Raw genomic sequence first — 12608 nt, 5'->3', positions numbered from 1 at the left:
GCATTATAAGTTTCATTCTCTTGGACAGCCCCACTCTCTAGATCTTGTTTACATCCTAGATGCTCTGTGACTTTGGTGGAGCATTCTACTGTTCTCCTTCACAAGAATCTCTGCAGATATTTGACTTCTCTTACTAAATTTTCAAAGAACCACAGAACCATTTAGGTTGGAAAGCCTTCAGGTTGGAACCTTTAAGAATATTGAATCCAGCCATAAAAATAACCCAGTGTTAAGTCCTGTACCCTTTAAAATTTGCTGGAATCAAAGGGCCACGAATTTTGTGACAGATTCTGTAACTCTGGAGACCAGGCAAATAGCTCGGGTGAAGCCGTCGCCCTGTGTCCAAGGCTTGAGAAACATCTCTGGAAACATCCCCACCCACTCTGCTCTGCCAGAGAGAACTAAAGGAATGAGTCAGACACAGAAAGTTTGTTCCCCCAACTTCTGCTCTTTGGGGTAAACAGATAACCCCAACCTCCTTTTAATCTTTCCATGTTCCTCCTTGAGGCTGGGGCTGTCATCCAGAGCTGGTGCACTCCGTCCCCGTGTAATAAGTAACCCCTGCTGGAAAACTAGTCTTGATAAAAGGTAGCAATGCAATTGTAATACAAATAATTATAATTTACATGTAAACATAGGAATAAATTACACTTTTTCAGATCATTTGATTTTCAAAAATTACTATTTAAATCATTTCTCAAAACGGGAGATAAACTGTCTTTTAAAAGGTATTTTAAAGTAAATGACGGAGAAATTTAGGGTAACATCTGAGCTCTGTTTTGCTAGTCTGGCTACCAAGTGGTGCTGTAGCACGTGCTTAAATGTAAAGTCCTGACAAAGACAGAAAAGACAGGTACCTACAGTGGTAGCTGTTGTGAGGCAAAGATAAAAGGAATCCCTACTCTGCTCAACTGCCATGTTGCAACATTCTTCTGACTCTGAACCCAATCAGCCTGTAGCCAAGAAAAAATGCTTTCCTGATTTGTTACTTTTGTTGTATTTATCTTCTCTACTTCATTTAACATTCTTGGTTTTAGAAACAAACTTGTAAATATTTACAAAATTAATCATACTAAACAGCAAAGGAGATTAGAGAAATGCTTCAGTAATAAAACAAAGCATTTCACACAGCTTGATTGTATAATTCAATTCTATATTAGAGAGCAGATATGCAAATACAAATGGTGAAATGTACTCAGTTTTATGAGGTTATATGTCAAATATATAGTTAAATTCTAAATTGAGTTCTAGTTCCTATGTTTACTGTGGGAAAACTAAATTTCATAAATATATCAGCACCTGGAGATATTTGGTGATTTCTGAATAACCATGTTAAAACATTCATAAATCAAAATGTTTGAGTGTGAACAAAAAGCATACATTTAGCTTTTGTGTGGTTTTGCTACAGAGATTTATTTTGTTTGATCATTCATAACACCTGCTTCTTTTCACATAAACACATGTAAAACTTGTGTTAACTACTAAAAAAAAACAGTACTCCTTTTCGTTTCTTAATGGTTTATCAATACTGCAGTAATAACGAAAAACATAAGAAATGAGGCTGTATCACATTTGTAGGTAATTAGTCTGTGGTTTCTTTCTGTGTAAACTGCATTTCCAATTTATTGAAAAGCAATGTGGTTTATAAACAAAAATTACTCACATTGTATTCCATCATAAAAAGACCATCGTAACACTAGAACAAAGGCATGCACACAAATTTTCTCATTAACAACACACAGATATTGAACCTATACAATTTCCACAGAGAATTGAAAGGTAAGTGGAAAATATGAAAAGTTTCTTGTGAGAAAAGTTTCTTCTTCATCTTTAATACAGCTAAATATTTTACATTGAATAAATGCAATATTCCTTGTGCTAAGTCACATCAGATGTTATCACAGATCAATCAGAAGGACAATAAAAGCACAGAGAAGACTAATAAAATTGTACTTTGTAGAACATCCAACTCAGTGTAACAGGAATGGTAAACAGTTCTCCACCCATGGAAGTAGCAAAAACAGGGGGATGGGCACGGAACACCTGCCTGCAGAGAAGAACCAACAGCTGCTGGATGAAGAACAAAACACAAGCTGTACAGAAAAATTGAGATGGAACCTCTCAAGTCTGGTACAACAACCAGTCTGGATGGTAGATCCTAAACTTTCCCAGAAATCCAGTCTACCTATTTAATTTGTACTTCTTGGAGAAAAATTTCCCTGACGCACTTTATTCATCCTAAAAAATATTTTATTTCCTAGAGTTATGAAGATGTCTTGGTTGACTTATTTCAAATCAAGAAAACTGTGAAGGTAAATACAACATATTTCCAATAATACAATTTCAGTAATGCAATAATACAATTTCAGATTGACTTGAAAGCTTCCCAGTCTGTGCTACAAACTGAAGTACAATACTACCCTTACACTGTTGTTGCTCTTGCTGTTGTTTTTATTGTTACAGATGTAAAAGAAACTATATTTCATTGCCATTCACAAGCTTGTGTTCTGATCCGATGCCATTAGCAGCTCTAATGACCATGTAAGCAAAGCTAAAAATGAAATAAAAAATTAAATTGCAAGTGTTAATTCTGAGGAAGGGAGTCACAGAAAATGGTTTTGAACTGGACATTAGAGAAGTAGTGTCAACTTTAAGGACAGACTCAATTTTTCTTTCTTGCCTTCGGGTCTTCTTGGCAGATTGGGAACACTACATTTGAGTCATGGCAGTACCTGCTGACAGGTGTTTACTAAAATTACTTCCTTGATTGAAACTGAATTCTGAGCACAAGTCTAGGCACCTGAGCAAATTGCGGAAATCCCACCTCTTTGTGGATGTTTTTGACACAAATCCAGGACACGTGGTTCAGACCACAGTTTTCTCAAAAGTCAGGGACAGTGAAGAGTGCTACTCTTTGGAGGAGTGTGTGGTTCAGCCCCTAAAGAAGTGACAAACTTTCTGGAAGAATCTAGCTGTCCCTGCAGACTGAGAGGGAAGTTGTTGTAACAAGGCTCTGGGCTTAGTCATGTCCCCATGTTATGAAAGTCTACATCTTTGTCCTCAGCTGCAACATGGGAGTAGTCACATATTTATTGTATTTCACTGGATTTTTGTGAGGGAATTAGTTTAGGTCACTTTTCAGAACAGACAGTATTTATTAAGTCTGCTCCCACCAGCAGGTATTAATTACCATTTTATTTTGTAAATAATTTGTAGAGTTCTCTTTCAGCTGCACTTAAGATTTTCCAAAGAAAGGAGCCTGTTAGTAGCTTCAGAAATGCCTCACTAAGCCTCCAGTTATTTGTGTCTGTCAAGTTCTCCAAGTTGGAAATGGAAGAGTTGCGTTAAATATCCCTATTAACTTTCCAACATGTGACTCAAAGCAATTCCTCTGTCTTTGATTAGCTAGAAGTACATCTGCAAAGTTGAGTTTACAATACACCACATAATCTCAATTGCAGATCTTCTTCTGCCATCTGGACCATACGTGTTAGTGTCAACAACAGCAATAAACAATGCAAGACACAGCTCACATAAACATTTCAGAAATCATAAGCTTAATCATTGTTCAGAAGTTGGACCAAGCTATGACTAACCTCTTCAGCAGTATAAGCTCTCGGCTTACTGACTTTGAAATACAGCCAGAAGAAAGCATATCCAAAACCTGAACCTAGAGATAAAAGGGAATTCATGTGGCATAACAATGATGTGAACAACTATAAACAACTTTTAAAATTGGTCAACTATGAAACTGAAGTTGTGTTGAATTGCAAGCCCTGCTGAGTGGCAGTCCCTGCTAGCACTGTGAATGGTGTTTCTCTTGCAGGATAAGACTATTTTTAAATTCGTTTCATTATCTACTTCTTTTCCAGACCATTCATGTCTGCTGGACTGTCTGCGCTGCTGCCCCTCTAACCTCTGGCTTTCCAAAAAGATTCTGGCAATAGCATCTGTGGGTAAAATAGATTAAAAAGTTGAACTTGGGGGAAAAATATCTGAAACAATAATCAGTGGAAAACATTTCAGAAAGCAGAGCCTAGAAAATGTCTGTAAACCTGGTCTGTACAAACAAATGTGAGGTGTTCACACACCAGTGCCCATGTGACTGATGACACATGGGTCAGAGCCAGAGTACTAACAGCTCCTGAGGCCAGGGACATTCTCAACGCCTTTCTTCTTTGCCACCTCCCTCCATTCTATGATTTCCAATCATGAAAACTTGACTGCATTTAAAAGGGAAGAACCACAGCATATTCTCCAGTCTGACAGCAGTCTAGACATGCCCTTTAGCTATATTTAGGTTTTTGGTCAAGACAGACAGTAAGAGGGTATTCCAGCATTTCAGATAATAAACTGAACTAATGAAACTTGTTTTCTCTTTATTTCCCTACATAAACATTAGGTGAGAGATAGATAAATTCTATTCTTTCAGGTCCAGTCTATAAGAGATTGAAAAGTTTCTTGTATCATATTTTAGACAAAACCCATGCCAAGCAGGAATTTCTTTAGCTCATTCCTCAGTCAGAAGTGTGACAGAGAAGATCTGTACCCCATTAGCACCATACATGTCCTTGAAAAAATCATTTACCAGAAATAGTTGTTAGCATTCAGAAAAAAAAAGGGATAAAGCAACTCATACTAAAGACAGAAAGAAAACCCATCTTTTTAGACTACTGAATATTAGCAAACTTTCCCCTTTCCTCCTTTGGGAGTTATGTAAATGTCACAGACTCAAGGAAGCTAGGAATTATTGCAAGTGAAGAAAATTCTGCCTGGTTTTGCTTAAGAAAGTAGCAAGTATGAATTATATAACTCCCAGAAGAATATCTGTAATCTATGGTCTGAGTCCTAAAATTCAGCCCTCTACAACTTTGTTAGTATAAACAAGGAGAAATACCCATCAATTTTTTTTGTATCTGATCTCGAAGCCAGTGAAGGTCAAACTGCCCTCCAAAGTCTTTTAGACAGCCTGCTGTTTTGCACCAATATCCAGATACTGGTACACAAGCACAGTTTCCTCAGGTATTTTGTTAATGCACTGTTTAGAGACACACTAAATTGAAAAGCCAAAAAAAGAGGAGCTAAATTAGATGTTGTATGTAGATGTAGATTTCAGTGACCATGGTGTGACTGCTAACAGAAAGCTGCTGTGCATGGGTATTATATTTAAGAAATTCCTTCTACAACCTGTTCTGCCCAATACTCTTGTTCTGCCTCTGTCTAAACCTCCAAGTAGACTCAGGGTTAACAAAGATTTATTAGCATAAGGAGCTAATTAGTAATCTAAATAAACTGGCAGAAGCTACAAAGTGCTTTTAGAGGCTGAAAAGAACATTGTAAGGCTTCATCCAGCCCGAGTGATATAGCAGAACTGAACTCCTAGGTAGTTCTAGTTATAAAGCTAAGGCTTAAAACAGAGAAGATATTGAGAATACTGTAAGTTTGTTAAATTAAATGGCACTTCATTAGTGTATTTGCTGAAAAAGAGTGACTGTTGCCCATTCTGACACCTCCCCTGCAGAGTCCAGAGCAACTCCTGTTTTATAGATTTCTGAAACATCCGTCACTATTGTTAATACAGAAGTTTCCAAAAGGAAGAGTTATTGAGATATTTTAATACCTTCTCAGAGAAAGAAGCTCAAGGAAGCTAGAACACTCAAATGCAGTAGAATGCCTTTGACCACATCTGCTGCAAAGCACAGACATGACAAAGATCCAACCAAGAAAAAAACCCAACCATTGCATTCAACTTTTTTGGCTGCCTTACCTATGTGATTCCTTAAAAACTCACATATCACTTTTTTTTAATTCCTGATTTTAAAAACAGACGTTTCAATTGATCTTGAAACAGTTGCATTAATTTAATTCAACAGAAACATTTTCTTAGGTATGTATGTCTAGGATTAAGTGTCCTTTTCTTTCTTCACCAAAAATCATAAGCCTTCAGAATCTGGATGTCTGAGAGAATCAGATGGTTATGATAAAGGTAAAAAATTAAAATAATTTCACCAAAACTGCTGTCTATTTTGAGATTAAAGCCAAGAATCAATAACCTGGGAAGTCAACCATAAAAAACAATCATCACTAATCAACACAAAATCATTGTCCACATGTTTTGTGGAGTAAGATGGCTCATCACAACTATTTTATCATGAGACTGTAATCCAAACTGATAGCTGGCATGTTTCTAGGACAGGCAGTGGAGATTACAGAGACTGATTGCTCTAAACAATACATGCTAGTGGAACAGTTTGCTAATTTTTCCAAAGTAGGCTAATTTACAGCAGCTGATCCAATTTACAATTTGGGGGATTTTTTTCTGATGCTTTTTATAGAAAAGATGTTGTAGAATATGCTCAGCATTTTAGGTGTACACCAAAGAAGGAATATGTCAATAAAATATTTTAGACTGGTGTAAATTAATGGATTTGAATGGAATGACTCTATATATACACTAGACTTAAGTGGAATTAATATTTATTTACATGTACCACTTGTTTGGAACAAAGATACAAACGCCTGCACGTGATCCAAGCATATTTGTCTCCAAAGCACTATGCAGTTTCTCCAATTACAAACATCTATTTTAATTTCTATTGCCATAATAGTTAGATGCTCCAGTTATGGTCCAAACCCCTGTTTTGTTGGGAAGAGTATCATCCTCTAACAAGAAAATAATCCCTGTACCTGCAGTATGAGGCTAGAGAAGAAAAGGAAAGAGGAATGCTAAAGACATACAAATAGCAAGGTTTGCAATCATTTCAGTGTATCAGCAGTCCAGACATCCAGAGGGCATTGTTCCAGTTCCTGCTAGGCTGCTTTGCCTTTCCATGGTATCACAACAAAGCAGAATTTTAAGGTTATTATAACACTATATAAACAGAAAAAAATCATAACAGTATATAAACAGAAAAAATATGGAAGTTAAGGCAACAGCTAGTTGCCATTACTGAATTACCTATATTTGCTTATTATCAATTGAAAAATATTTTATAAAAAAAGTACCAGTGGTAAATAATACCATTTAAAGAAATGCAATATGTATGGTTGATGATAAAGTGATTTACATCCAGTAATTTAGTATCATGAGCAAAAAAAGACTGAACTAAATTTTTATGCCATTAACCCATGAAAATTTCAACACAAAGATTGTAATTTTAAGGAATCCATGTGAAATTACACGATTAATTTGACAAAACTTATATATAATAAAAAACAATAACACTTCAATTTTTTAAAAGGAATTGGGCAATTTTAAGACCTTAAAACTATCTGGAAACAAATAGTTGATTTAAAATAATTTCTGACTTATTTGCTAAGGATATAAAGTATTTTAGTTTTTCTACAAATACTATATGTTCTGTGCAGATGATGTGACTAATAGCACGCATATTAATTTTAATATGCATTATTTTGCAATCACCAGGGTTCAGCAGTGAATGGAATCAAAACAGCAATCCAGAATTATTGATTCGTTGACCTATTTAAATCCTAACCAGTTCTGACATCTCTGGAGCTAAATACAGACTTTTCTTAGCAATCTGTTCTCGGTTACAACTACCCATCACCAGATTGTCTGTATGCTGCAGGCTTTATGTAACTACTTTGGCCAAATATTTTCTTGAAGAGGGTTTACAATTTTGACAAGTACTTGAAAATATTTATGCATGAAAGCTACTGCTCATTCTTCCCAAATCATTCATTATTGTCATTGTCAGATCCCCAAATAAACAGTAAAATCTTTACTAACATTTAGATGAAAAAAAAAAAATCAAACCCAACAGATCAAAGCAAATAAATCCACACAGATCTGGTATGAACGTCTACAACGCATGTTTATTCCTGACTCTGAAGTTATCCTTTATAACCCAGTAGCTGACATAGGGAATGGGATTTCAATCCACAAGCTGGAACTGCAACAGCTCATAAGGATAGGCCATTTCCAAACACTGATTTTTTTTTTTAATTATTTGGAATTAGTTTTATGTCATCTACTGTAGCTTGACTCCTTTGTTACATATTTTTCTCACTTAGTTCCTCTCTTTGCAGAGGGAAAGCAGATGGCTGCAACCATAACCTGTCACCACAACTACTTGTTTCATGAACAACATTTACAGCTTGCTCAGACTGGTTCTTAATAAAACACTAAAAATATCTGTCTGGGCCTAATGTGCCTTCGGCTGAGAATGTTTGCAAAAGTCATGTTGTGAATTAATTTTATTAATTTTCATATAAGATAATTGGTGTTAAATACCAAAATATTAAAAAACCACACTAAATTTCCATTAAAATTATTCAAAGGAACACAAGTTACTTCCCAGTGTCCAGGGTTCAACAGCTAGGAGAGCATTTGCAGATGGCTCGTCTGTTTAAATATATAGACAGTTTAAATGATCTGATATTAAAAAAATCAGAGTAGAAACAAGAGTTAGCCATTAAAAAGAACTCCCATTAGTTTTCAGTCACTTTAACTTCCATTCCCTGACAAATTGAAGCTGCAAACTCAGCATGACTGGCAGACTAACAAGTGTCAGCTTCAGCAAAGCAAGGGCAGAAGGAAGTCTGTCAACACAGCACCTGGCACCAAGATCCTTCACCTGACTCAAAACTGCGTCCTTCATGGGGGGCACACTGATGGGGGGCACACGCCAGGGATTTGAGGGGACATGGAAGGATAAGAGGGACATGATGGAGATTCATTGTTCTTATGTGTCCCACTCAACCCCGCATATCCTTGCCATGTGTCCCCCTGTATTCCCTGTGTCCCCGCAGAGCCCCATCACATGTCCTCCGTGTTCACTCCCCATGTCCTCAGTCCCATCACCCCCCACGTCTCCTCATATCTCCACCCTGTCATTTCCCTCCTGTGTCCCCAGTGCCGCACCCATACCTCATCACATGCCTGCTATGTGTCCCCCACTGCTCCCCTTACCTCTCCATGTGTTCCCAGTGCCACTGCTCTCCTTGTTCCCTCATGCTCTGGATACTCTCACACTCCCCTCATGTCCCTTCACATTTCTGCCATATGTGCCCCCATGTCCCCTTCATCCCCATGTCCCCCCACCTCTCATCACATCCCTGATGTGTCCTCCCATGTTGCCTTCATCACCCCATGACCCTCCTGTGTCCCTCCATCCTCTGTCTGTGTCCTTGCTTATGGAGCACAGGCCAGTGCTGGCCTTCACTGCTGCCAGCCCCACAGGCTGCCCACTCCTGGCAGCTCCCTGTCTCTCCCCAAACCCTAGGGATTTCTCCAACATGCTGCTGCCTAGGCAGTCAGTGCCCAGCCTGCTGCTGCAAAGGGCAAGGACTCTGCCTTCCCAGGTATGATTGGCAATGCACAACTTTGCATTATGCTCCTTGTACACCTACACTTTTTTACAAGACAAAAGGCTTGTATGGTTCTGTCCTTAAAGTCTTGCAAGATTTCCTCATCTCCTTTGCCCTTCAGAGCTGCCTCATGGGTTCCCAACCCCAGTCTCCTCAAGAGTTTAAGTCTGCTATTCACTTTCCATGCTTGACCTCCAGTGGTTCATGGCTGCTACAGCCAATGCTGATGATTATCATATTCCCAGCTACATCTCTGTTATTAAATAGGTGATCCAACTGTGCCTCACCTTTTGTTGGTCAATCCACTATCTTTATCAAGGTGCTACCATTTATACCCTCCAGAAGTCTTCTCAACTGATTGCAACTTGCCATGTTGCTCTTTCACCAGACATTAGAGAAGTTAAATTCTTGCCAGCAGATTAGGTTTTTGATACAGAGACTTCCTCCAGTTGTTTAAAGAAGATTTTGTTGATTTTGATCTTACTTGGGTGGAAAAACAAAATACAACAAAATATTCTAAAATCATAAAAATATTTTGATTGATAACAGAAGATTTTTCTACGCTTTCTAGATTTCACCCTTTTATCCTAGTTCAGAGCATAAAGTTTATTTTAAAATCTTGACTTACATCCTAGGACAAAATAAAACTAAACAAATAAACCCCCTTAATTAAATAAATATAAGCACAACAACCAATCTACTTTGTTTTCTCAACACATTCTGAAAAGCAGGCTCCAGAGCAGTTCCCCAAAGAGAGCTGAAATAAGCCATGGAAAGAGCCAGAGAATTAAGAAATGGAGCTATGTCTTGAGGAAACATTCCCTCAGGGTTAATTACCTTTTCTGCATCACACTGCTCTTCACTACATAAATAACAAAATGACACTTTTTCTAACCTCCACTGTTTTTTCCTTTCTAAAGGCCAATGAAACATTAGGAAATGTCTCCTACATACTTTCTTCAACAGGATTATTGTTTGCCAGTCATTATGTTGGGGAAAATAAATAGCCTAAAAGAGGACTATGAGAGGACTAGCAAGAGAAATCTGGCCAAAAGAGAGGAAACAACCAAACAAGCCAGGTCTGTTCTACTTATTGGACCCTTTTCTGAAGCTGGCAAAACATTAGAAAATAAAATTGTTTCCTGATATTTTAATTTCCCACTGGAGTATACTATTGTAAACTTTTATTTTGGGTAAGATATGTTTTGTAGATTTATTTTATTTGTATAGCCAAGTTAAAAAAAAAAACCTTAATAAAAAGCCCTGACACATGCTGATTGGTAAAGTTGCTCTTTCTTCTTGTTCAGATGACCTGGTAAATACTGTCATCAGAAGTGGGAAGAAACTACATCCCTGCATAGAAAGATATATTTACTGGATACTTTACCATCAGCCCTCATACTGAACTTTGAAGAGCCAAATCAACTGTCACATACTGATAGGAACATTGATATGAATTGAAATGAAGTCTGTATGAATAATACAAGACACATGTTTGCTCACTGTTACCCAACTAATCCCAGCCATCACAACAGCATGTGGCAAACACCTGCTAAGGCCTGCCTTGTCTTGGATGTGCTCCTAGTCACTGAAGAAAATTTCTTGCAGCATCCTGTGGTAAACTAAAAAGCAGAAAGACCTTCAAATGACAAGATATTTGTCTCAAATTACACAGAGGACTTGTATTTTCTGGTCACAAGTTCCCTGTTTGTTTTGGGGTTTTTTAAATACCACTGAATAACTAAGCAGTATTAAACACTTTCCAAAAACAAACTTCCTTCATACAAGAAAGCTCTGATCATCATGAGAGGGCCAAGTAATGAGGTTTTACCCATTTACAGGGTAAGACCTCAACCACAGTACAGCCCAGCAGCAGAATGGTAAGGAAGGATGGAGCTTTGAATCCAGCAGAACTGATAACAATGCCACTCCCTCCATTTCAGCAATAGCAATTCATTCTGTTCTTCCCATTGTCCTTTCCAACACATCTGTAAACATAGGAAAAAGTCATTGTTCTGAATCTATGCATCACAGACTCATTTGCCCACTGTGGACAGTTGAGCAGCCACTATTTTCATCAAAATATGGGAGGGAATTTTTGGATTAACAGCATAATACCCAAAATGGAAACCATCCCATCCCCAACTAGGACATTTTATACAATAGATAAACTACAATTACAGATGTCTTGAAAGTATAGAAAAAAAATAATAGAGCAGGACAGAATGTGTGAGAGAAAACACCAGATTGTTCCACACTGATATGGGATGGGAGTTACCTCTGCTAAGAGGACTGCAATGTCCCTGCAAGACTTTCCAAGGGCTGATTAAAAATGTCTCCTAAATGTTCATCCATTTCACTGGCAAGTCCTCAACTTTTTGTATTCAAACATTTTTAATGGCATCACACTTCAACTTCCAGTTGATCTTGTTATCAGATAATTTCCCGCGTTTTCCTTTCTAATCCTACACAAGAAGAAACAAACTAGCATTTGGGAGGATATTACATGTGTAAGGAGAAAGCAAAAGTGAATATCTGGTAACTAGTAGACCAAACATCAGAGAGCTTCATTGTCATATAAAGCATGGCTTTTAGTTTAATTCAACTGCATGTGCTTCAGAGAAGTTTTTTCTGATCTAAATTCACAGGAGTGGAGATTCAGGCTATCACATATTGCTCTTCCTGTTGATCTCCAAATATCTCTTTATGTAGTTGATTTATAAAGTATAAAGCTGAAGCTCAGGCACAAATTAACAAGGGACACACTTTCACACATGTAGCAAGTCATGTGAGATGAAGTTTTCATAAAACTAGATAGCTTTTTGTTCAGGATACTTGGATATTCACTTGTCTGTACATATTGCCTTAACTGAAGAGCTTGCCCATTCTTTAAGATACATTCATTAAAGGCTTTCAATGTAGAGAAATAGAATTATTTCCCTTTTACAGATGGGAACCTAGGCAGACAAACTAGGAAAAGCACGAACCAGGGCCTTCCTATGGATTTGGATGAAACCTCGGGTTCACCATTATTCCCTGATACTGGAACATGTGGTTTGGAAAAGAGTGATATGAAGATACATACACAGTAATACATGAGTTAACATCAAAATCCTTAAAAGGCTAACTTATTTGTCTAAAATAGCTCAGTATAACAGTAAGGCAAAAATAATCAAAATAAGTCAAAATAATAAATAGCAGCCATCAGCATACAATAGATCCCAGACAAAGATATTATTTCTTTCCAGAGTAATATGGATAACAAGGAAGACTGATGG

The sequence above is a fragment of the Passer montanus genome, unplaced genomic scaffold (genome assembly GCF_014805655.1).
Source record: "Passer montanus isolate IOZ18808 unplaced genomic scaffold, ASM1480565v1 scaffold22, whole genome shotgun sequence".
Lineage (NCBI taxonomy): Eukaryota > Metazoa > Chordata > Aves > Passeriformes > Passeridae > Passer > Passer montanus.
The sequence above is the reverse complement of the archived record's forward strand: the minus strand, read 5'-3'. Positions refer to the sequence as shown.